General features: G+C 35.9%; 1 protein-coding gene across 1 annotated transcript in view; it reads right to left on the bottom strand.

Moving 5' to 3' along the window:
* Positions 1 to 26,659, bottom strand: part of LOC145665751 (uncharacterized) — a 232,211-nt gene that overhangs the window by 166,734 nt on the left and 38,818 nt on the right. The window lies entirely within an intron of this gene.

Raw genomic sequence — 26,659 nt, 5'->3', positions numbered from 1 at the left:
ATCTCAGATTTCAAAAATGTTTGTGCAGATCGTTAGGGAGGCTCATGGAATAAAGATCGGCACAACAAATTTCGGTGGATCCCCATATTTGGGTGGGACAGTGCCCCATTTGCGATTTTCGGCTTTCATAGTAAAAATCGGCCTTTTGATTTGAAAATTGACTTATTGTTGTTGACAATCGTTGTCATTCGTCTTCATTTGCGTAAAGATACTTCAATTGTGGGTCGGGGATCCTGTGTGTGTTGCGGGGTCCCCGTGTGTGTGATACATTTTCCCCATGTATTTTGACGAGAGGACTTGAAATAGGAGTTTGGCAGAAACAGTGACTACTTTATGAATTGTATATTTTACAGAAATGAAACTACTTGAAAAAGTGTTCCGCGCAAATACTTTTGCAGCATCAACTACATTTCAGGAGTGTTATATCTTCGCACTCATTGCATATGATGAGATCGTTTAAGGAAAATGAGAAACTCAGTGGATTAACAAATTCTGGTGGCCTCGCATCTACATATCCAGATTTATACCAACTATATTTGAACACATCATGGTACCTTGGCGATGATAGTTGTTTATAAATTAGCGATTGCAATTTTATGATGTTGTTACTTTAGTGAAGTTGAACATCAATTTGGTGTAAAATTATAAAATGTTATTTTCCGTACAAAATTCTTCCTTATTCTAAGGCCCCAAGCACCCCATGGTTGTACAGCCCAAGTTGTTCCCGGTGGAATCTGTTTGATACATAGCGTTTTGTCGTCCGCAATGTGTTGCTGCATCTCTTCCTCGTTGAAAGATGACCATGAATCTACGAGCAAGACACTTTTGTCCCCCATGTTAGGAACCAAAATGTCACGGATCCACTCCTCCAAATACAGCTTACTCATCTTTCCAGATTTTGATGCGGAAAGATTAACATTTGGGGGCTGGAATAAAGTTTTCTTTACTTATGGTCCAAATTGTCCTCTCGGTTCTTGCAATACAATATATAATGGCTCAACTAATTTTCCACTGGCAGACATAAGGGGCATTATTGTATAGCTATGAGATAAGGCATTCTTGGATTGTGCAGAAGCTTCTACTTTTTTTGACCTTGTATAGCTAAAATACGATTATAGTGCAGTTCCATGGCAAAACCACTTTGATCAGAATTGTAAGTATTGTCTATGTCGAATTCTGGTAACGTATCCCTGACTTCTAGCTGGAAAGATATGGCCGAAGTTTCTATTTGTTCTGAATTGTCAACGTCTGCTCACGACACGAATTTTCTTATTTCTCGCGACACAATATTATGTTTCCGTTTAAAACGGGCACACCAACTTTTGGAACCCTTAAAGTTTTCAAGATTAATTTCTTTCTCTTTTTCAATTGCCCATTTCCGAAGATCCATGTCATGTACATGTATTAAGTCTCTTTTGGTTTCAATGAACTTTACATGCACAAAATTGGAAATAGATGAACATTTATCATTGCGTGTTCCTTGATTATCAATTTGAGCTTCCCACCGATAAAGTTGCGACACATGTTTTACTTTTTTAAATTTAATTTGTACACTTCAAAATTTTCTTTTACCTCCAGGACTTGATTTAGATTTCCAAATATCGACTACTGTTTTCTTGTACTCTATTGGTAACGCGTCGCCTTTAGGGATGTCATCTTCTACAACTTTGCTTTCCGGATCGTCTACGGCTATGGACACTGTTAAGCATTTATCGATGTCGAGTTCTGACGTCTTTTTGACAACAAAAATGGGATCTTTCATACCACATTCTAAAATATCAATGAAAAATGATGCCAATTCTTTTTCCTTATCTGTAATAATTGTTGCTACATATTTTTGAGCAGGAAATGCAGTTTGTAAAAGTGAAATTATATTCACAGGATTCATTATGAGGCTTCACGTGTTCAAAAAAATATCCAATTTACTAACACTATGCAAACACATTGAACCTAACACCAGCGAAAACGCAATTCATAACGCACTATAAAACATTGGCTTCCTAATGATAGATATGTAATCTCTATATAAAACGATGACCCGAAACAACGTCTGTACAAGGACGCGTACACTTCGGGAATTGAGTAAACAGGTTTCTCGCGCATGGTTTAAACAGCGTCAAATGAACTGTGTGTGTATTTAACGTTGTGCACGCAACCTTTTCGTTGTTTTAATGGCTGTTTAGCTTACCTGGGGTACTTTTTAATTTTGTTTGAACAGCAATATAGAATTGATTGTACTCTATTTTTTATACTAATTTTATAATTTTAAAATACACATAAGTACCAAATAAATGCATGAACAAAGTTTTTCCATGTCTGAATCAGTTTATGCCTTGCTTATGGTCAGAGAGGCTTCGTTGAAGCAGCAGTTGGGTAAGCAAGTGGAGAGGGGTCCTCGCTCCTGCACCCTGGGTAATTCAAAATCATTGGATTAGCTGATGCCTCTGCAGTTTCTTTCATATTTTCTTTCTTCGTTATGTTCCCTATACTATTTCTATTTGTCACGAAGTATCTAGCGGACTTTCTAGTACACGTGTCAAAAGGTTCTGCAGATACATATTTGCTAATCGTTAATTACAAAATATCAAATATTAACACAATTTAAAGTGAATATGACATCACCTACATTATAGTATCGTTGTTGCTACTAATTCCGGATGAGCGTTTCATTTCTGTAAGACATACAATCCATAAAATAAGCACTGTTTCTGCCAAACTCCTATTTCAAGCCCCTCAGTTCTCTTTCAACTCGTGATTCAGCATCCCAGAAACTAGATAGAGACCTGTGCCGCACATGTGCTCCACAAAGTACTTTTAATGACATATTTGAATTCAGCTCGTCAAAATGAAGGGGAAACATGTATCACACACACAGGGATCACCGATCCATAATTGAAGTATCCTACGCAAATGAAGACGAATGACAACGATTGTCAACAACAATAAGTCAATTTTCAAATCAAAAGGCTGATTTTTACTACAAAAGCCGGAAATTTCAAATGGGGCACTGCCCCACCCAAATATAGGGTTCCGCCGAAATTTGTTGTGCCGATCTTTATTCCATGAGCTTCCCTAACGATTTGTATAAAGATTTTTGAAATCTGAGATTTACACTTCGAACACCATCCTTGTCAGTCTTGATTTTGACTAATTGGTTTCTTTAAATTATTATACTTTTAGGACACACCCTAAGGGTCTGCTCTACATACCAGTTGGGAACTGCTGGTTTATAGGGCTGTACAGTGGGAGTATAATAATAGCTTTTTTGGCAATGCAGTGGAACCACACGTTATGAACTTAATTCGCTCCGTAACACAGTTTGTGAGCAAATATTCGTAAACCGAATTTATTTTTCTGATTGAAATTATGCTGTAGTCCGTTCTAACCACAGAAACATAATGCTGTAGTGTATGCATCTTTTTAATATTTTGACGTTTTCTTTTATGAATAACATTGATGTGACGAAAAGAATTTGGAAATATTACGTTAAACAAAACAGTATGAGGGATAGAAAAACATAATATGTGCAAAAAAGAACAAAAAGAAGGTTTTGATAAGTTGACCCAGCCACTTTTGCTGTGCCATAAAGTCTCAATCTCACCAGCATTAATTCTGGGAATCGGGCACTAATTAGCACTAAGTCATGGCTTGAAAACTTTTCGATTCGGAGAAACTGGAAGGGTTAGTCTGAAGTACGCCCAGGTCCCTTTGCTGTACCTTATCTTCTCAACGAGACAATTCTGTCAATCGGGCACTGATTCCAGAAATATCTCACTAATTGGTACTAATTCAGCACTAATTCCTGTTGCAAAAATTTTTCGATTCGAAGAAAGTGTTTCGGTCAACTTCATGTACGTATTGTATTTATCTAAAAATGTGTAAAGTTAGGTATGGGAAAAATAAATAATAGATAAATACAATAACATATCACAAGTCTAAAATAACAATGGTTCAGTAGACTGAGGATTAATGAATTCAAGTATCGGTGATATTTTTAAAATGTATTTTCAGAAGTACTTTCTTTTATAATTAAGCCAAATTTCAACTTGGTATTTTAGTCAAAAAATAATGAACAATAAATAACAAAATATTGCTGTTACATAGCACTCCTACACAATCCTAAATTTTATTACCGATATTTTCTTCTGTAAAAATTTCGTAATTCTACTTTCAAATGGAATACTTGAAGTTCAGAACTTAGGTTCCTTTTGCTCTCGACGCACATGGTAAGTAAAAGCATTCTAAGTAGGGAACTAATCTTTTGCGACGGTGATAGATATTTGTAAGACAATATCTGGTCTAATGCATGGGTGATACTATTTGCTGATGATTACTGCATAAATATACAGTTAACACACAAGGGCAAGGTGAGGAAGTAGCCAACATCCCTATTTTACAAGTTTTTAATTGGTATGTTGATATTAACATATTATAGATGTGTTGATGTACTTGATATTAACCAATAATATCTTAAAATTTGATTGTTATTTTCCAGGGTCCCAAGACCATGCTTCCAGAGCCACAGACCTAAAGGCACAAAAGTTAACCCAACCACCTTCAAGAATTACTCCATTCATCAATAATTATACCAGCTTAGAAAACAGTACAAGGCATGAGATTACTGCGGTTAGTATTGTTAACTCTTGAAAATGGAAATACCAGGCACCCTCCTGAAGTATATATATTCTTAAGGTTGTGACATCATCACTCCTCAAAAATGTGAACAACCTGAAAGTGGTTACTTCACATGAAACTGGGCAGTTTGGAGCTCAAATTTAATAACTCATGTTACTTTTGAAGCATTTATTAAACTTATTTATTTCAGTTTTGGTTGAGTCGGCACATGCAATGTTTGTAGTCTCCATCAATAATACATCGTATTTAAACCAGGAAAGCAAATATAATTGACAATATAATTATGGCGTGCTCAAAACATACTTGAAAAATAAGTCTTACCAGCTTCTCTGGGGCGGGTAATGTCTCATAATGCCTACATACATTTCTTAGATCTGTATGCGCTATTTAATTGGAAGATGTAGCTGGGAATGAAGCAGCTACGCTCTCGAAAATATACTTTTGTTAATCGTTAGTAGTTTTGATAAATTCAGTAAATTTTCCTGCCTTCAATACTTCAGCAAATTCCTCGCACGAAAGGTCGATATCAAAGCGATTTATACGGTAAGCTCTGCTTTAATTGTGCTCATAAACAAACAATTCCTTTCGTCACTTCAAAATAATCTGAAAGAACAAAGAATGGAACTAGTAAGAGGAAAAATTACGGGGCTTTTAACGTCCAGTTTTGAACTCATACAGCATACCGGACAAGGTCAAAAACTGAACTGTCCGCTAAAATACCGAAGGGTTGGCAACTCTAACTACGGTTCAGAAAATGACACCAGCAAGTATCTCCCATTTTTCAGTCCCGTTGGAGAAAGGCTCAGGTTTTGAAAAAAAAAAAAAAAAAAAGCTGACGTGAAAAAAGGTTGAATCCTGTATGATATGGTACTTCAGGGGGTGATTGCCATTACTGCGCGAATCCACTATCAAACAACTAAAGTCATCACTGCACGAATAGAAAGTTACGTTTTGTATTTGTTGAACTGCTCGGTGTATCGTGTATCGCCAACTGATGCCACCTAGCTAGTGCAACTAGAACTCAAAACAACTCGAATGAGTAAATGAAATGGAAAACATTAGGGTCATAACTTCGAGTATTCTGCTTAGGTAAACGCAAAACCCCTGTTGCTAAAGCCGCCCAAAACATCATTTTCTGACTTGGTGTCGAAATACCGGTATCCGACTTAAGTAGCTAGAAATTGTATCGTCAATTTACCATTTATTTTATTCTTAGAACACTATTCTACTACCATCTTGGAATCTATAGTGGTCTGAATGTTGGAGACAGATTGTTGGTACTAATGGGAATGTTTCTTATTTTTGACGTATGTCTCACTTCAGGTTATTGCTTTTCTCTTGTTGCTACAATATTTTGATGTATGTAATATTGTAGTCATAAATTATGTTATTTATAACACAATTTTGAAAATTATGTATATCGACAGGTAGAAATCGTAATATCTACTCTATATATATTTAGAGACCATAGATAATCCCTTATCCACTATTTTACTAAGTTGTGTCCTACAATTCATTGAATTTCTTGAACTATTGTAAAACCTAGTCTAGTATGATGTACAGAGTGACCCAAAAGTCACGAAGAGTGTATAAATGTCAATAACCTTCTTATTTATCATTAGTTTACATTGGTATTTCACTGACTTAAAGACAAGGGTAGAGGATTGTTTACATTTATGTACGGTATATGATCTCAGGTAGGTGCCCGCCATTATGGGCCTCACAGGTATAGTCTCTGTGTAGCACATGATTCATAACAGAGGTCAACACTTCTAGTCTAAGTACCCGTATTTCTTCACGAATATTGTCCTTGAGCTGCTGTATTATTTGTGGTTTGTTCATATACACTTTGTCTTTCAGATAGCCCCAAAGAAAACAATCAAGCGTCCATGCTTCTTTGAAGACGATGAGGCCAATGCAGTAACGGTGACTAGTGATCGATATCGAAACGTGATTGAATCTTTTGTGCGTCCTGCAGTGAACATGACTCAGGTGTGGTTTAAACAAGATGAGGCCTTAGCACACACGAGCAGGGCCTCAATTGGGTTTCTGAGGACCATTTCCAACCATTCATCTCGTAAACATTGTCATAAACTGACCCTCTTGTTGCCTGACCTCACTCCGCTTGGGGCTACCTGAAGGACAAAGTGCATGTGAGCGAAATACGGGCACTCGGACCAGAAATGTTGAACCCTGTTATGAATCATGTGCTACACAGGGCCTGTATCTATGAGGCCCATAATTGCGCACACATACCTGACATTATATTTCATACAGAAGTGTAAGCAATCTTCTATCCTTGGTGTTTGAGTCTGTAAAATATCCGTGGAAACTAATGATGAATAAAAAAGTCATTCAAAGTTATAACTCCTTCGTGACTTTCGGACCACTGTGTATCGTAACATTTGAATTTCAGTCTGATTACACACTCTCTTACTGCTTTCGACTGCGCTATCTGATGTGTGAGTATTGATAATAATGATTTAACAGGAAGGGTACAAGAAATAGTAAGCTGTTGGAGTTGGCAGTTTATTAATTAGATTTTCATTGTATAGCCAATACTGAGACTATATGAGACCAGATTTATGGCTAAAAGTGGGGTGTGGATCACTAGTCAGCTTTTATCCATGGCTTGATACATCCACTGAGGACTGGATACATATAAAGCACCAGCGTTAGCCACTTAGCTATCAAGAAGCCTGCAGGGTGGAGGCTGCAATAATTCCACATTCAAGAATGAAATGAGAAAATAAAAATTGCAAGCAACAAGTTATAAGATTACATTACCTACAAATTTTTAATTTACACACAACTTATTTTGAGATAATCGAGAACAGATGGAGATTTGGCCTTCAGGACGGAGACCAAAATAGAGACAAGCATCCGTTGATCGAAACGACACCAAGATGGAGACTGCTATTTGTCAACCGAGACTATATGAAGTATGACGGTGTGGCAATATTACACGGCAGGTGGCAAACCAAGTGTCTAACAGCAGAAGATTGCCATTTCTCGGTGAGGAGCATGAGTACGTACGTGACTATCAAGCAGGCGATCCATCTTCAAATCAGATTTCTTGACTTTTTTTTCCATATTCTGATATTGTATTTTCATGCAAGTACAATCTCACAGATAGTAGTGTAGATTCTCTATGATATCTTCAAACACTATGTTCTAATCTACGTACCAACCTCGGGACTCAAACCAGGGCTAAAGCGCACTGGAGGACAGCCTCAGCCGCCTTTCACGCAAGGATTGTGCATAAAATGCATAAATGTTTATGTAATTTGTTTGTGTGTTGTAGACCATTATTACCCTATGTCTACTTTCTAGCACAAATTAAATACCTTCAGACTCGCGAGTGTACAATTTATGTTTGTTTCCCACTTTGTTTCATTGTATGAGTACAAATTAATCTTAAATAACAATTGCACAGTAAAGAAATAAAACCATCCGTAAATCAACTTTGAAAATTGAAGCCGAACATTGATTTTGAAAACTGAAAACCGAAAATCGATTTCTTGTAATTTCAACTTTTTCAAAACTCGAATTAGACAGCACTACTAAGTAGCATACGTATTAATATTATTACTACATGATTGTTTGTATATACAACTATGTAATTGTAATAGTACATAGAATTAAGTAATGGAGCATGTTTAAATTAACTTTTTTGTATTTTCATTGTCACCCGAACAGGCTGAATGTCACTGGATAAGGAACACATATCTGCACTAAGATTTATTATTATTATTATTATTATTATTATTATTATTATTATTATTATTATTATTATTTTACGAATTACTCTAAATACTATCTTTGAAGTCATGCTAATTTTCTGCTTTTAGCTTTCGCAATGAATCGTGTTTTATTTATAGACGTCATGTGTGTACAAATTAGAGGTCTGCACGAGCCGGAATTTCAGCTCGGGCCCGACCCGGCCCGAGCTCATGTGATAATCAAATGAGCCCGAAATAAGCCTGAATTATAAAAACGTAATAATTAACACAAAATTGTATTTTTATTCGCAGCAATTAGAGGTTTAATTTTGCAGTTGTGATTTAAAAGTTCTCCAGAAAAAACGGTCCAATAAATGTCGTTTCACAGTATATTTAGAAAGTTAGGCCCGAAAAGGCCCGAGAAATATAGTACTATATTTAAAATTTTACGGCCCGACTCCGGCCTGGGCCCGACGTGATATATGCTTTGTAAGTCTAAGTCCGGCTCGTGGGCCGGGTCGGGCATAAGCCCGCGGGCTCGGCCTGAGGCCGTGCAGACCTCTAGTACAAATACAAAAGTAAGTTACATGTCAGAGCTTCGCTCGCGATAGAGTAAATTATGGCATAGTGGTCTATATATAAAATAGGGTTGGAGAAAACCAATTTCCTTCACTTTCATTACGTCCCTTTAATATAACTATCTCTATAAATGTCCAGAATTTCTTTGTGATTTTTAATAGTTGTGCATTACTGTTTTCTTTCTTAATTTCAGCGCTATGATCTGCTTCCGTCTATTATTTAGAAACTGCTTTGCCTTTCATGTATCATAACTTGTTTCTCTTATTAGTCTCTCGTGATCTTTTTCCATATTCTATAATGCATTTCTGTATTAAATAATACTTCCGGAAATTTGAATGGATATTAGGTCACTTCTCTTGACTTAAACTCTGAGATATTTTTGTGACTAGCCATGTATCGAGATTAACAGAGAGCATAAGGCCGATATATGAAATATATATTTTTCTATCTTCATATTCTTATTGGGTAGGGCTTCCAGATTTTCATATTAAAAAGCTGCGACTTTGTATTGAAATATACATTAAAATCCAGGATATCCTATGAAAATTTACAGTATAATCCCTGTTATGCACTTTCTATTAGCTGAAATATCGGAATTAATTAACTAATAGGTTAACATTCATCAAAAGTAAGTAACAGAGAGTTTACCTATTAGTTATGTTTAAATTACTAACAACAGTTTATTATTAAAATATTACACGAACAAACTTAATGTTTTGTAGAAACACCGGAACATTTTGAGGTTTGAACAATTTTGAGAGGCAGATATAGATCAGGGACCGCCCAGGCTAAACCGACATCTGGGAGCTCTGGGTGTAAGTAAACACTTGAAAAAAACTTCTTCCAATGTGCATATAACCTTTGCACGAATTGAAATATCTACAATATGAAATCTGCTAGAAAGTACTTATTTAATATCACGACTTGTTACGAGTGGAAATTTTATCCACACTTAAAAAAAATAATAAAAATAATAATAATGATAATCTTGGAAGGTATTGGCTAAGGATTATGCAACCTGAAATAAAGATGTATTTTTTCAGGGCCTCTGGCGGAAAGTTGTGAATTACGTACATACGAAGGTGCTTGGAGAGGATAGTTTAGCCATTCGATCACTACTGTAAAAGTGGGCACCATCTATTCTATTTTAGTCAACTACGTATAACAATTATATAGTACGAGTATCGGAATTAGTCACTTAACAGTTTCTTCAAGGGAAAGATATATATATATATATATATATATATATATATATATATATATATATATATATTCAAAATCATTGTTACATAATTACCGTAAAGTGTTATTCTGGTTTACGATATTGTGTGGTGCTGTACAAAAGAATTAAATCGGAATTAAATATAATTATATACCAGTTTTGTCCATAGGTGAGTTGTACTTTTTTGTTATTATCTATGATTTGAAGGGTTCATCCATTGAGGAGTAAATATATAAATATCTGTTTAAATTAGTTAGCAAAGCCTTATCAAAAAAAATTAAATATAAATTTATTGGAGGAAAATTAATGTTGTTGCATTGTATTAGGGTATATTTTGCCGATGTGTTAAACTTTTCAATTAGTCTTCCTGGAAGAACCATTTTTGAGTATATATATTATAGACAATTTATCTAATATTTGAGATAGAAGGAACTTCAATTAGTTTCTCTCAGTTAACAGTTACCATTGTAAGGCTTGTATCCCTCTATTGATAATTGTCCTGGTAATTAAAGGCCAGTGGCCCACGACGGAGCTATACCAAAGCACGTTACAGATTAATGGAGAAAAATTGACGTCTCGCTTCAGATTAGCCCTCTGATGCACGCGGCCTTCTCAGGCCCGCAACCAACTTCCGTGAAACCATGTATTTATTCATTTTTTTGTGTTATCTTTAAGATCAACAATATAGGTTATTGAAACAGCAAGTCGAATCAGTGATTTTAGTCTCGCCTTGAGGACAAATCTGAGTGGCTAGCGCGTGTGCGTTTTTTCCACGTGGCCCCAGAGTCGATTTCCGGTGATAGAGCTCATTCAATTAATTTTTTAATCATTCACTTTCATTAATTATCCGTGTCTTTTAGCCTAATGGGAATAATCGTGAAGCGTTAAACTAAATAATAATAATAATAATAATAATAATAATAATAATAATAATAATAATAATAATAATAATAATAATAATAATAATAATAATAATAATAATAATAATAATATAATAATAATAATAATAATAATAGAAGTAACTTTGTTAAAGTATTTAATAATGCTAATAAACATCAATCCATGCTGTAGCGTAACACTCAAACCTTCGTCCCTATTCATGTAGTTGGTAACCTTATTTCCACAGCTCTTCTTTTAAATTTTTCGTACTCGTAATGCGTTCTGCTGATAACCAAATTATCTTAAAAGAACATCTATGTCATTTTTCATAGGATATTGTGCTAATCGCGAAGTTTCTTCTGTTTTTTATATTTTTCGAAAGTATTCGGAATCGTTCGTCCTTTATACGGTATAAACTACGAAATAGTAAATTCATATGAGATCTCTTAAACTCCTCGGAGCAGTGAATGGGCTTCCTACAATGACAGAATACTTATAAGGATGTTCTTGTGTACCCCTAATAAATCCTTAACAAGGGTAGTGGTACTCTACAATGAGAGTGAAGTGAACGATTGAACATAATAACTGTATATTTTATCATATTGTGTTGCAGAGTAAATTTTGCCAAAGCAGTGGGAATTGATTAATTAGGAGTAAAGAACCGTGTTTCGCCTATCATTGCTATCCATTCGGAAAGTTTGTTAAAAGCGAACTTCGTAATCCATGTGCTTTACCGCGCGAAAAACGACGAACTAAAAGATTACATAGCAAATTGTCATAATACAGTATGTAGAACTACATAATGACACTTTACATAGGACTACCTTTTTACGCTGTATGAAAAAGCATGAAAGCCGAAGCTGTTGTGTTGTTTAATATCAACTAATGCGACTAGCGTCATAATCCAATCATAAATCAAGGTTTATAACATATGCATTCCATTATCGCTTGTTACGAGGCTCAACTGCGTGTTTTCCATCAATCCTTTCTCTATAAATAAAACAAAACAAAGCTTTCAATGTATTAATATTGAGTATATTAGTTTTCTTCTTTAACTTTCTGTCGTATGTACTGCAGTTTAGAGAGTACAAATTACACAATATTTTAGTGGTTTCAAACACGATTTTTTTTTCTTCACCACCTACAGCAGCTATGTACTGTAAACTAATGACAGATTATCCCTCTGGTTCCAAATGTCTATTGCTACTAGAAAGTACCGATAGCAAACTGGATAACAAACTTCAGTGTTCGGAGAAAGCAAAAAGATCAGTGAAATATTTTATTTTCCATATTCTGAAAGTGTCTTCTTTCGGCTCTTAGTCGGTGTTATTGCATCCAATATTAGTCTGGAAAATTTATTTTTGTTTCCTCAGCTTATATATGATAACAATATCGCAATATTTCAAACTTAATATTGGGTATGTAATAACGCACATGTAAGTATTTTCTTTACAACATATATTACTCCATACGCTTCCATAACTGTGTATTGTATAAAACAAAAAAAGTGGAATCATGAATATTTCCACGAAAATATTTTATGATCCTAGAAGTACTTTAGTCATAAATTGTTCCAGAGAATATTATATCTATCTATCTGTAAACCACACAGACCCGGACAAATTTTTAACTTAGATGAGATTCGGGCCTAGGAAGGTTTTTATCATTTCACTTTAATGGTACAACGTAGGGGAGGGGGAGGAGGAAATGAATATAAAACTGAATATCTCTTGAACCACTCGACCTATCTCGATCAAATTTGCTACATAGATGAGATTCGGTCCCGGGATGACTTATATCATTTCAATTTGAAGGTGCAACTTAGGCGAGGGGAGGAAGAGATTATAAAAATAAATAGAAATGAAAGTGACTACATTTTTTATTTAATAACTTTTGAACTACCCGACCGACCTCAATGAAATATTCAACATAGATGAAGTTCGGGCCTAAAATGGCTTTTATCATTTTCCTTTCACAGTGCAACTTAGAGGAGTAGGAGGAAGGAGTTATTTAAAAATGATCGAAAATAACCAGTATTGCTGTCGAATCTTTAATTTTCGGTGTCGCTGGAATGAAAAGTGACACTTTCGATGCCATTTAAATCAACATTTAGAACAGCAACTTTGAGAATAGGAGATATATATATATATATATATATATATATATACAGATGGTGATCAGAAAAATGGAAACAGCTCTAGTTGGCAACACGTCAGATGTATGGGTTGGCAGTGGTGTCGTGGCGCCTGCAGCGCCAGACCGCTGGTGGTGGTGTGTTAGGTCAGTCTCCATACTACGTCAGGTGCAGTGGAACAGCAGTGTCCAGTGGCCGTAGCAGACGGAGGTAGTGTAAAATGGGAGACCTCTCAGATTTTCAAAGAGGGCAAATTGTTGGTGCACGGTTATGTGGAGTGAGTGTGACGGCAGTGGCTACTGTGTTAGGTGTATCGCGTGGGACAGTGTCGAAGGTGATGACGGCCTACACAACACACGGGAAAACAACATCGGGGAAAAAGAACAGTGGGCGGGAAAAAATCATGAATGACAGATCACGCCGGGTATTAAAGTGCATTGTCACGCAGAACCGTCGTGCCGCTGCGGAGCAAGTGACGGAGGAACTCAATCAGCACCTCCCCCACCCTGTTTCGACAATCACAGTCCGCCGCGAATTACATGACATGAACTTACGGGGTCGTGTTGCACGGGACAAACCGCTCATCAGGGACCATAACGCTTTCGCACGCCGCAAATGGTGCCGTGACCATGCAACTTGGACCGTTGAGGACTGGAAACGTGTGATATGGTCGGATGAGTCATCCTTCACCCTATTCCCAACCACGGGCCGTGTTTATGTATGGAGAACGACCAAAGAATCTTATGATTTGCAGTGTCTCCGCCCAACTGTGAAACATGGCGGCGGCTTGGTGATGCTGTGGGCCGCCATATCATGGTTTTCATTGGGTCCTGTGGTCACACTTAGTGGACGAATCACTGTCAACAATTATGTCGCAATTTTAGGAGACCACTTGCATCCTATGGTCCGGATGTGGTTCCCGGACAATGACGCCATCTTCCAGGATGATAATGCACCCATTCACACAGCTGGCGTTGTTGCTGCGTGGTTTGAGGGACATCGGGATGAAGTTCAACACCTCCCCTGGCCCGCCCAATCTCCACATCTCAACATAATTGAACATATGTGATCTGTCTTGGAAACACGACTCCGGCGACGATTTCCACCTCCATCCTCTCTCACAGAACTGGCTGATGCCCTGCACGAGGAATGGTGTAAAATTCCACTTGCTAGCATTCACGACCTCTATGCCTCCATCCCACGTCGCATCAAGGCTGTTCTGACTGCGAAAGGTGGCCCGACACCATATTAATCTGGTAAGTTGCAATTTCGTTCAGGTGTTTCCATTTTTCTGATCACCATCTATATATATATATATATATATATATATATATATATATATATATATATATATATATATATATATATATATATATATATATATATATATTATTGAAAATGACCGAAAGTAGTGTCGAATTCATACTTTTCGGGGTCTCTGAGATTAACAGTGGCACTTCCGGTGCCGTTTAAGTGAAAATTTAGGCCTCTATGTCCAAAATGAAACTTTTTTTCCCCGTGTATTCTGCTGATATAAATGTAAAGATGAAAGTCACTCTGTTTGTGACTTCGGACCTGTTGTATCACCCGACCGATCTCGAAAAATTTTCAACATAGGTGAGGTTCGGAATTGGAATGTTTTTTATCGTTTCAGTTTAACGGTAAGACTTAAGAGAGGAAAAGAGGAGATATATAAAAATAAATTGAACTTAATAGCTTATCAACCACGAGACCAATCTCGATGAAATTTGATACAGATAAGGTTCCGGCCTGGGATGGATTTTGTCATTTCACTTTGTACAACTTTGTGGAAAGGGAGAGGAGATACTAAGGTGACTAAGTTTGTACTTAATAACTACCGAACCACACGACCAGCGCCGTAACTTAGATTTTTTCTGGGGGGGGGGAAGCATTAATACGAGTATTTGGGCCCCTTAGAAATGTTGTTTTTCTAATTATGGGGCCCCTCTTTCCATCTTTCTCTTACTCTTTATGGGCTCCCGGAGCCTGTGGGCCCTCCCGCACGGTAAAGTCTGCGGGGCCGTTAGTTATGCCCCTGGGTCCGTTCCATACATGCAAATTAATTAAAGGTACACTATTGACAAATTTCAAAACATACAAATAAATATTATTTGTAGGTCCCCTAAGTAGACATTTTTTACTGAAATGGGCCCACGACTCATATTTGTTTTATTGACCTTTTGTGTCACGTTTTGTTTATGTAGTGTAGTGAACCTTTTTGATGCTTCATTTATAATTTCATGTTCGTATCGTATCGTTCGTATTGTAAGAAAATTTTGTCTTCAAATGGGTCCCCCTCGAACGGCGGGGAGCTTCTCTGGAGGGCAGTTGCCCCTGCTGCCCCCTCATAAGTTACGGCCCTGCATACGACAGATCTCGATCAATTTTTCAACATAGATGAAGTTTGGGCCTGGGATGCTTTTTGTCATTTCACTTTGACGGAACAACTTATGGAAGGGAAAGGGAAGATATTAAAATATGAGCGAAAATCACCAATTTTACTGTCGAATCTAGAGTTTTGGGGGTCACTGAGATTCTAATTTAGTTTTTTCAGACCCCAAGTTGATTGCTGACAGTTTTGGTAACCTTTTATATCCAAAATGAAACGTATTCTTCCCGTGCAAAGAACGGGCAATCTGCTAGTATATACTAGGTGATCATCCTCGAATTTGAATGTTGGGAACTTTTTTACCTATGAAGGGAAATAAGTTAGGTCATCCAAATTTACCAACTTTTATTTTTCACGTTTTGAACATAAGTAGGAGTGAAATGTACATCTCCTGATCTCAAGGTATCCATGTTCAATAATAGACAATGGGACATTGTATTGATCCATGTGGTTATGTTACAAATAGTGAACGTTATGCATAACATTCAAAGTTCGTGCCTCATATTAGAGAATTTCTATTTCAAGTGTGCGTGTGCTGACACTGCTGTCGGTGTATTTTCCCGTACCTCTCTCACAAGAGGAGGGACAAGTTCCTGTGGCCAAGATCATTCAATAGATGGATGCGGACAAAGTTCTTTTTCCAAAACAAAGGGAAGACTTCCTCTTTAAAACGGCGACAGTTGTGAAGCCGAAGTATGTGTCACCTATTTTCCGAGAGCACACTTGAAATAGAAACGCTCTCGTTCAATTTTGCTGCCAAGGTGTTAATGAACTATACCGACAAACTTTAAGATGTGATTCCTCACATCAAAATAAGGGAAAATGTTCATATGGCGAAGAGTGCATAGTTTCAGAGCTACGGCTGTCCAAAATCTCGAAAAAGCCAAATTTCAAGGCGCCCTATTTCGAATTCGAGAAACTGTGGATGGTGGTCCTTATCAGTGTAAAGGAAATCACGAATACGCAGTCCAAAAATACACATTTCATTCATTTTCAATTGGTGTACAGATTCTCCCTTGCAGGGTGAAATTCCTAGACATGCCATCAACCGAATTTTGAGATATCCTCTGACTTTATGATTCATCCAAGGTAGGCAAACGATAAGCGTTGATAGCAGTGCACACGGAATCCTTTGGCGCGATGTCGGAAGTGTTAAGGATCGTAAGCAGCACGCATGGTGCGATATATTCATTCACGCTTATAAGTGAGGAAAACGTGAAATATACTGTGGCGAAATATTTCATCACACCTTATTGCGAACACAAAGAAACATGAAGCTGCCTTTTCCTAACACTTCCGCCTTCCCTCCAAAGCATTGGATGTCCATTGTTGTCAAGTTTTAACTCCTGCTTACTTTGTATTCTTCTTGAAAGCAGGGTATATCTGAAACATCTATTGAAAACATATTTGAGAATTACACCCTGTAGGGAATACCCTCTACGCCTATTGACAATTGATGAAAAATGCACTTTTGGATTGTATATGCCTGACTTCCTTTACGCTGATAAGAACTACCATCCACAGTTTCTGAAATTCGGAAAAGGGCCTATTGATGTTTATCTTTTTCACGACTTTGGACAACCCCTAGCTCTGAACTATGCGCCTTTCGCCATAGACCCATATGAACTTTCTCTTTTATTTTGATGTGAGGAATCACCTCTTATGCACAATACAGACAAGCCTAAAATGGGTCCAACACGAGCTCCTAATTTTGTACTAAGCTATTTGGTATTTCAGGGTCTATCAAAGAAGGTGTCACTCGCTCTATGTTGCTATTTGAAAATTCCACGTGCACGCCTCCCTCCAAAATGGGGACGGGAGAACCCCATATTTTAGGGCATCTGTATTGATCATTGACTCTTAACACTTTTCTTATTTGATGCATAGTTCATGGGATATTGACATGTAACACGATGGGGGCCCTGGGGACACCGCAACAATACCATTCCACGTTGCCTATTGCTTTTTCCTTTTTCATTTTTTGTTTCACCGTTTTCTACTCAGCCGTTCCTGATTTGTAAGTACTGGAAATGTTATCTGATACAGGCCCATTTTTGGGGACCATCTTGAAAACGGTGCCCTATATCAAGAATTGTTTCCTACAAAACTTGTTCAATTTTCCAAGCTCTTTCGAAAGAGGTATCACTTATTTAAAAATTTTGATGTACCTATTTAAAAATTTCTCGTACACCCCCTCCCCCAATAAGGGGGCGGGGGGAACGTCGTGTTTGACTCACTTTTAGGCCTCTCTGTATTGTACTTTGACTCTTAATATTTTCGTATATGGCGTATAGTTCGCAAGATTTTGGCTTGTAACACTTATTTTGACACCCTGTATTTATATATATATATAACAATTCCAGAATTTAAGTGATCCCTCCGAAATTTAAAGGAAAACATTAATATACCACATCCTATGCAACTCCTACTGAATATTTACCAAATTTTGTTTTATCACAATTCCCAGATTTAAGGAGTGTGCAATGTACCCATCCGAAAATTTACGAGAAGTGTATCAATGTGCCCATGTCCTATCAAAAAAGAATTAATCCTATACTCAACCATATAAACATATGTTATAGTAAAGCCTCGTTTAAGAAGATAAAATAGGTCAATAGCCTTCAAATTTAGAATTTTTGGCAATTGTTTACGCGTGAAAGAAATATGCAGGACCGCCTAAATTTACAAAGTTATATATTTGAGTACTAGAGAACGTTTGCCAAATTTTGTTGTTTGCCGATTCCCAAACTTAAGAGGGACTTTGTACAGCTGCTAAACTTTAAGAAGAGATATCAAAATACACATGTCCTACGAAAAGAAAATGGACACCTGTATTGAACCATATAATCATATAACATGCTAAAGGCTCATCAAACTAAATAAATAATTTATTTATTTCATAAGGACAACACAACAGGCTTAATGCCCAGTTATAGTGTCGTATAAAGAATTATTTAACATACACTATTATACATATACAAATATACGTTATCTAGTTATACATAAGTTATTGCATGATAATTCTTTTGAACTTGTTCTCTGACATACTAAACACATCTATTACATGAAGTCTAATCATTTCATTATATGAAGCACACATTCTCCACAGAGGAGACTTATGTAATATTTTTGTTCTCGCTTTTCTACAATAGAATGTCCCAGCGTTTGCTGTTCTAGTCTTACCTGTTGGGACACGTAATAATACTTCTGAAACTAATTCTGGACAATCAATTTTACCATTTAATAATTTATGTAAGAACAACAAATCAAAAACACATCTCCTTTTTTCTAATGTTTGAAAGTTAAAACTCCTTACCAAGTCTTCATAGGAGACATACTTTGGATAGAAACCGGTTTTCTTGTATGTAAGCATTTTTAAGAATTTAAATTGTATATTTTCTATTGCATCAGTGTATTTAATGACATTTGGTGTCCAAACAGTACAACAGTATTCCAATTTTGACCTCACATATGAAAAATATAACCTTATAAATGTTGATTGTTTGCAGAAATCCTGTCCTATCCTATAAATTAAACCTAGGTTTCTATATGCATTACTCGTTATCGCGTCAATGTGTTGAGTAAAGGTTAATTTGCTATCAAATATAACTCCCAGATCTTTGATAGTATTTGGGGTAGACCAGGAAGTACCATTAATTGTATATGTAAAGTTAATTTGATTTTCTTTCCTCGTAAAAGATACAGATTTACATTTGGAAACATTCAGGACTAATTTATTCTTATCACACCACATTTGAATACTGTCTAGATCTTGTTGAAGTTTCACGCAGTCATCAATTGAACTTACTTTGGAGTACAATTTGAGATCGTCGGCAAAAAGAAGAATTTGAGAAGTTTTAATACATAGAGGAATATCATTAATAACAAGAAGAAACAACAGAGGACCTAGATTAGATCCTTGAGGGACTCCTGATAGAGTATTAAATTTTTCAGTAACAAATCCTTTGTATGAAACATATTGTTTTCGGTTATGCAAATATGATACAAGATACTCCATTGCTTGTTTCGAAAAGTTCAGAGATGCTACTTTCAGTAGCAAGACATCATGATCAACGACATCAAATGCCTTGCTAAAATCAGTATAAACGACATCTACTTGACCGCCTCTATCTAATTCTGTTACTATAAAATTTGTTAAAATTGATAAGTTTGTCGAAGTAGACCTATTACGTAAGAAGCCGTGTTGATAAGTTGAAAGAACAGGTTCTACATGATTTAAAATTCGCGCATATATTATACTTTCAAGAATCTTTGCAAAGGGCGATAGAATAGCAATTGGTCTGAAATTTTCTATTTCTCTCTTTTTTCCAGATTTTGGTAATGGACAGACTAAACTTTCTTTCCATTTTTCTGGGAAAGTGTTTGTTCTAATAGAAATGTTAAATATAGTGCGAAGTGGATATTTAAATATATCACTGCAACCTTTCACAACATAAGGGGGAATGTTATCAGGATCACAAGATGCTTTTGGTTTCAACGCTCGTATAGCATTTTCCATTTCTTCGAGTTTTATTTCATCTAATTGAAAGTTGTCTAATATATTACATTCGGTTCGATTAGCGAGAAAAGAGTCAACGTCGTATGTGGCGGGTACATTGTTGTACACTGAATGGAAATAATGTGCAAATGCCTGTGCTATTTCACTGACATGTTGGATATCATGACCATTGTATGTAAGGGAGGGGCGATACTATTTAGCATTTTTTTACTCACAGAAAGAAATAATTAGGACCACCCAAAATTTCAGTATATGAATGCTATATATATGAATCCTAGAGAATGTTTACCAAATATTATATTTTGAACAATTCCCCAATTTAAGAGGTGGTTCTCCTTCCTAAATTAAAGAGGTACATTAACATACAGAAGCACACCCATGTCTTACAAAAGAGAATGGACTCCTATATTCATCTCTATAAATATATAAGATAATAAGGTCTTATTAGAAACGATAAAATAGGTAAAGAAAACCTCCAAAGTTTGTTTTTTTTTTCTAATTTTTACCTACAGAGGGGTATAAGCAAGACCAACTAAATTTATAGTGGTATATATGAGTACCAGAGAACATTTACCGAATTTTACTTCTGACAGTTCCAAAATTTGCGTGTAGTACTATGTACATTTCAGAAGAATTAAGGGAAGTGTATCAATGTACTCATTTCTTGTAAAAATAATAGACTCCTACACTCGCACAATAATTATGTAAGATAATAACGTCTTATAAAACAGGATAAAATAAGTGAGAAACCTCCAATTTTTAATTTTTGGCAAATTTTTACCCATGAAAAAAAACGAACCACCCAAGCTTACAGTGATATATATTTGGACCCTACAAAACATTTACCAATTAATGGTTTTTGACAATTCCCAAATTTAAGGAGTGGTCCTAGGTACTCTTCCTAAAATTTAAGGGAAGCGCATCAACGTACCCATAGTAAGACTATTCATGGCTTTGGATTAATTGTTTTAACAAAAGAGACACTGACCAAAGCTTAAAACTTTACTTTATTTTAAATTATAATTTGTAACTGTTTCGGATATCTAGCATATCCTTCTTCAGACACGATCAAAATTAATGAAAATACAGACATATATATATAAATGTTGTTATAACAGAGTTTAAATTCCTTAACCGTCATATATATATTCATTGTTATAAAAAATTTTTAAATTCTTTTAACAGTCATATATAGAGAGAAACAGTTACAAATTATAATTTAAAATAAAGTAAAGTTTTAAGCTTTGGTCAGTGTCTCTTTTGTTACAACGTACCCATGTCTTATGTAAGAGAATGAACTCTTATACTCACTCATATAACTATATACGGTAATAAAACCTCATGAAAGAGAATAAAATGGATCATAAACCTCTGAAATTTATAATTTTGGCAATTTTTACCCATGAAATTGAACGAGACGAACCCCCAACACTTATGGAGGAACATATTCTGGTCCTATAATACCATGCCAAATTTTTAAATTTGGCAATTTCCAAAATTTAATGAGGATGATCCTAGGTACCTCTGTCAACATTTAAAGGGATGGTTCTATGCACCGCTAGCCATGGCAGGAACCATGCTCCCTCAACCAGAGACCCCGGTCAACCGACGCCAGTATTACTACTATGAAACTAAAAGGTTCAATGCTGTATATACAAAAGTTCTTCATTGACTTCTGTTCTTAGCCAACTGGATCTAATTTCTACTTTGTATCCCCATTTCTGCTAGCCTCATCTTAATATTGTCCTTCCTTCTACGCATAAGTCTTCCTAACGCTTTTTATTAATATTATTGTTAATACTGCGTTTCCAGTTACAATTTTGATAGCTTTCCCACTTTCTTCTAGTCTATCTGATCTCATCTGAGCTTCGTTGACCAAATAGCTATAACGACGTTTCATAAGTAAATAAATTATGCACCTCCTCGTTATGAAGGTTCTTACATCCCTCTTAGGTCCGAATATTCGCATTAGGAATGAAAGGATTCATATCCGTTTAAATGGATATTGCAGTAAATATACAGGTTGACATAGTTATGTACATATACAGCATTTTAAACTTTGTACTTTGAACTAATAAAAATGGTACAGTCAGAAACAATATTATGTATAGCTCATAGCTCCAACCTATACTAATATTGTTTCTGACTATACATATGAGATACAAAATGTGTCTTGTTCACTTTTTTGGGATGTGATTTTTCTTGGTTTTTGATTTCTGTAAAGGTTTGTGAAATGGACAAGATACGTTTCGTAAACGGGCAACTAATTATATCTACCAACATTAAGAAATTTGGATTACTCTTAATTTTTATTCATTGTTTCTAGTTTCGAAAAATATAGACGAACGTTGGTGAAAATCAAATTAGTATAACCAAATGTCACAAGATATTAAAGTAGTGCGTTTGTCACTATTGAGAATATGTGCGTTACTGATAGGAGCGTATTTTATGTATATGATATTTAAACTGTATTTTATGTATATGCTATATAGTACATAAATATAGCTATGAACAATCTGAGCAGAACTATCAATCATATCATTGACAAGGAATGGCATATCCAAAGCGAAACGAAACTTAATTTTTGTTCATTTTCTTGGTTCTTGGTCATCAGAATTACCCTTAACTCTTTATTGCACGAATTAATTTTGGTCATGTTGAAATTGTTTTCTTCCTTCTTTCTTTAGGAATTACGTAGATAAATGAAAATAATATCCGATAATATGATTTTTTTTTGTTTTTACGTTCTGCGGTATCAAGTTACAGGATATATGTCATGGTTATTACGCTAGTGAAAACAGAGTTTAGTGTCAACATCAGCAGAAACCATGTGGTGTGGAAGGTTGCAAAACAATTATTTTTTTAATGTTAAGAGAACAAAGGTTTTGTGAAAAAATTTACAAGTAACAAATTGGCACGTTTTGTGCTTTCTATATGCTTTTTGACGCTCTCTGACACTCTCTGTCCGACCTAAGCCACTAGACGTAAGCTATGCGGTAGAAAGCTTAACTCCATTGGTGCCACATGGCATCGACGTGCACTATTCGCTAATGTACACATTTTAAGAATATCATTATTATTGTTATTGTTATTGATTCACTATGCTGCCCATTAGCATTTTAGGGTTAAGGATTTGATATAATATCTTCGATATGATATGTCTTAACTCTGTACAATAGTTTACTTAAACAGAAAATAAAGTTTAAGAGTTAATCATAATTTTGGGGTATATCTCATTAACCATACTATACATTGCTATCTTGCTGGTGTCATGTCATAATGAAGTACTTCATTAGCCTATACTTTAGTATGAATCTCATCCTGATTGATAGCAAGCCTTTCGTTCAGCATAAACATTTAGGTTTACAAAATATTTTTTTTTTCAATTTTCTCGGAAACTATGCATGAGCTTTTACAGTGGCACATAACAAAATACTAAAAGAAAAAAATGAAATGAAATTTTCGAGTTTTACGTCCCACGGTTACGCCGGCTAGGCTAAAGGAGACGCTGATCATGAGAGATGAATGAAATGGCGGAATGAAGAAAGTGGGAGGAAATGGGAGAATCCCGAGGAAACCTACGCACACGGTGCTTATTCACCACAAAGTTCACTTGGCGGGAACAGGGTTTGAACCCAAGCACCAGAGGTGAACGCTCTACCATTGAGCCACTCCGACCCTGAAAACACTGAACGTTATACAAAAGTTAAAAAAAAAAAAAGTACTGAACTCGCACACTTGCAGATCAGGATGGTGTATATCCACGGCTGTCAGGAGACAAGTCCAGTGATCATTCTATTTTAAGACTCCTGTCAATTACCCGGGAATCTGTAGCTGCATTCACAACTGAGAGAGCAAGCAAAGAATATCCATATAAATAAGTGATCTAATGAATAGTAAATAAAACTGCCCTCTCTTCCTCACGTTGAAAGTTCTCTTTAAGAAGGGGGCACTAAAATAAATGTGGTCAAATGAGCAAGTGCATATCAAATGTTGACTCTAACAACAGAATAATGACTGCAGAAATTACAATTTGTACAATATATTTCAAAAGTACCGAAAAATAAAATGTTTAACCATTCTACAGTCAATGCCTTATAGATATCTAACGAAACGTGAAGTGTCTGCGCTGTGTGATTCTCTCTACACTTTTAATCGTAAGAAATCAAATAATCAACACTCATGTCACTGGTGAAAGTCCACACACTATTGGATACATTTCTAATTGAGATTTTTATACTAACTTCTTGATGTTGAATAGAATATAAATACTTTTAAACATATCAGTCTATGGGGTTACGGGTTACGAGAACAATGATTCAAATTTGGGATGTTTCAAATAACGCTTATGCTAATTAAAAAGTACATACGCTTGAATACCTTTATACTTGCGGTTTCTATACTAATTTCTTAATGATTAGTCCAATGATGCTATTTCGAACGCACCTTTCTATGGGATATTTATTTATGTGGAAATTTTGGAGTTCATTTTTTCTCGTGACCTCATGAACGGATATGCTTTAAAATAGTTCGATTGAATTTAGCAGTCTCAAATTAGTTTAGAAAGCGCAATTAGGAAATTATCTAGGTATATGTATTTTTTTTACCAATGGTATAAGTTTTAGTTATTTTCTATAGGCTTACTTTCATGAAAAACAGTAAATATAAAATATAAGAAAAATCTAGACGCGCTGCTTTACCTCCCATTGTACAGTACTTCTACAAGTACATGTATCCAACCTATTAAGTTGGTAATTACACTACAACTACTTACTTCAAACTACTAAATGTAACAAAATAAACGGTAAACATGTTGTATATATGTTATTCACCTTCAGTTTCTATGAATCAACCTTCTCACGTTTTGTTAATACACATAATAATTCTTAAAAAACGTATTGCATGAGGTTCAAGTATTCTTCTCCTGAAGATAACTTCTATATAGTCGTTATCGCTTTGTTGAAATTCGGTGTTTATGAAGGAGTAACGACGAGGGTTCGTGTTGTAATTTGAAGAAGTGGAAGTGCGCAGGAAATAAAATCGTTTCACAAGGCAACAATAGAAAAAAGAAGTTCTTGTCAGATATCCTCGAGGAACAATTGTAACGGCTTAGAGAAGAAAGAAGAAACAAAATAAACCATGAACGACTCAGCCAATCAATTGACTGCCTATAGCGGCATCGTACTGGAGTTGTCTCGGTAGATCTTAGAAGAATTTTTAGACAGATATGGGAGATGGAATAGATGGGAGGGAGAAAGGACTTTAGCATTTCACACAAGAAGATACAGCAGCTGGAAGCTTGCTCTATCGAAAGAAACAACTTCTCTTTCAAGATACACACTAAAGGATCAATACATGATGCGGAATCGGTCGCAAAACAGAGCCAATTGGCTTTCTGTAACTTTTTTTTCTGTGTAGTGGTAAGGTTCTTGTTAGTGACAAAAAAGTCAAACCAGTACCTCCGCCACCACCACTAACATCACACTACTGACGACTACCAACCTGAGTCTGGGAGACAGTTACCCGCTGGAATGCGCACAATCGCAACTCTAAAGAAACGAGAAAGAGTGAAACACCAGATACGGTAACATATTTTCTGGTATCTGCAAATGCTCCCATCGGCGAGTGCTGATAGAAAAACGACTTTATACATGAAAATCAATGACAACCTATGTCACACAACTAGTCCTCTTTGCACTCAGTTTCGAGCATTGTCCTTTTGGATATAAAAACGTTACAGGCAAAATATTGCATTTTGCTAATTAGTAGTCAACTCGAAAAAATATATTTGTATGTTTAAAGAAGATATATACAGTAGTACATATTACATAGTACATTCAGATCTACACGTTTGCATTTTCTTTCTTTATGTTCCACAATAGCACTAAATAATTTAGAATTACTGGTGGTGCACAGCGAGGTTGGAGCAAATATCGCAATAAGTAGTTATTACTTAAAACGAAATTAATTGCTACAGGTTAAATATGTACATACTAGCAACTAACAAACATTCTTTCAATAGTACTCCCTTTTATTACGTAAATGCTTTATAAAGTTTTGTCCGATTCATCACGAAAGCCAATTTAGTTACCATTCAAATAAATTGTAAAGATTGTAAAAGTAAATGTCAGAAGTGGAAAAGCACTGAAAAGAAGATTGTCAACATGTTGCGTAGAGGTTAACTTTCCTTTACGTTACGGGCCTAAATATAATTCCATTGAGACGTAGAATGTAGCTCGCGCACAAAATAGAATGACATATTTGTTGCTTAGGAATAACTTAATAATATACAGGGGTAGGCAAAAATCTAAAAAACACTTCATACAGGACAAGTAAGTTTGGCACTCCAATGTACAACACGTGTTGCGGTTGTCGATCTTTTTTTGTTTTCAATGTGTTGTGTGGACCTTCCTCTTCCGTCAGCAGGAACCAGTTCACCTGTGAGTGTCGTGGTGTGAAAGTGGTGCCGTAAAATGGAAGACCTGACCTGGCGACCTGACAGACTTCCAAAGAGGGATGATCGGTGGTGCCCGTCTTCTTGGAGCTTGAGTGGCAACAG

This window comes from Thermobia domestica, chromosome 12 (assembly GCF_964235325.1).
Source record: "Thermobia domestica chromosome 12, izTheDome1.hap1.1, whole genome shotgun sequence".
NCBI classification, from domain to species: domain Eukaryota; kingdom Metazoa; phylum Arthropoda; class Insecta; order Zygentoma; family Lepismatidae; genus Thermobia; species Thermobia domestica.
Note: the sequence above shows the minus strand (reverse complement) of the source record. Positions and strands in the feature narration are given on the sequence as shown.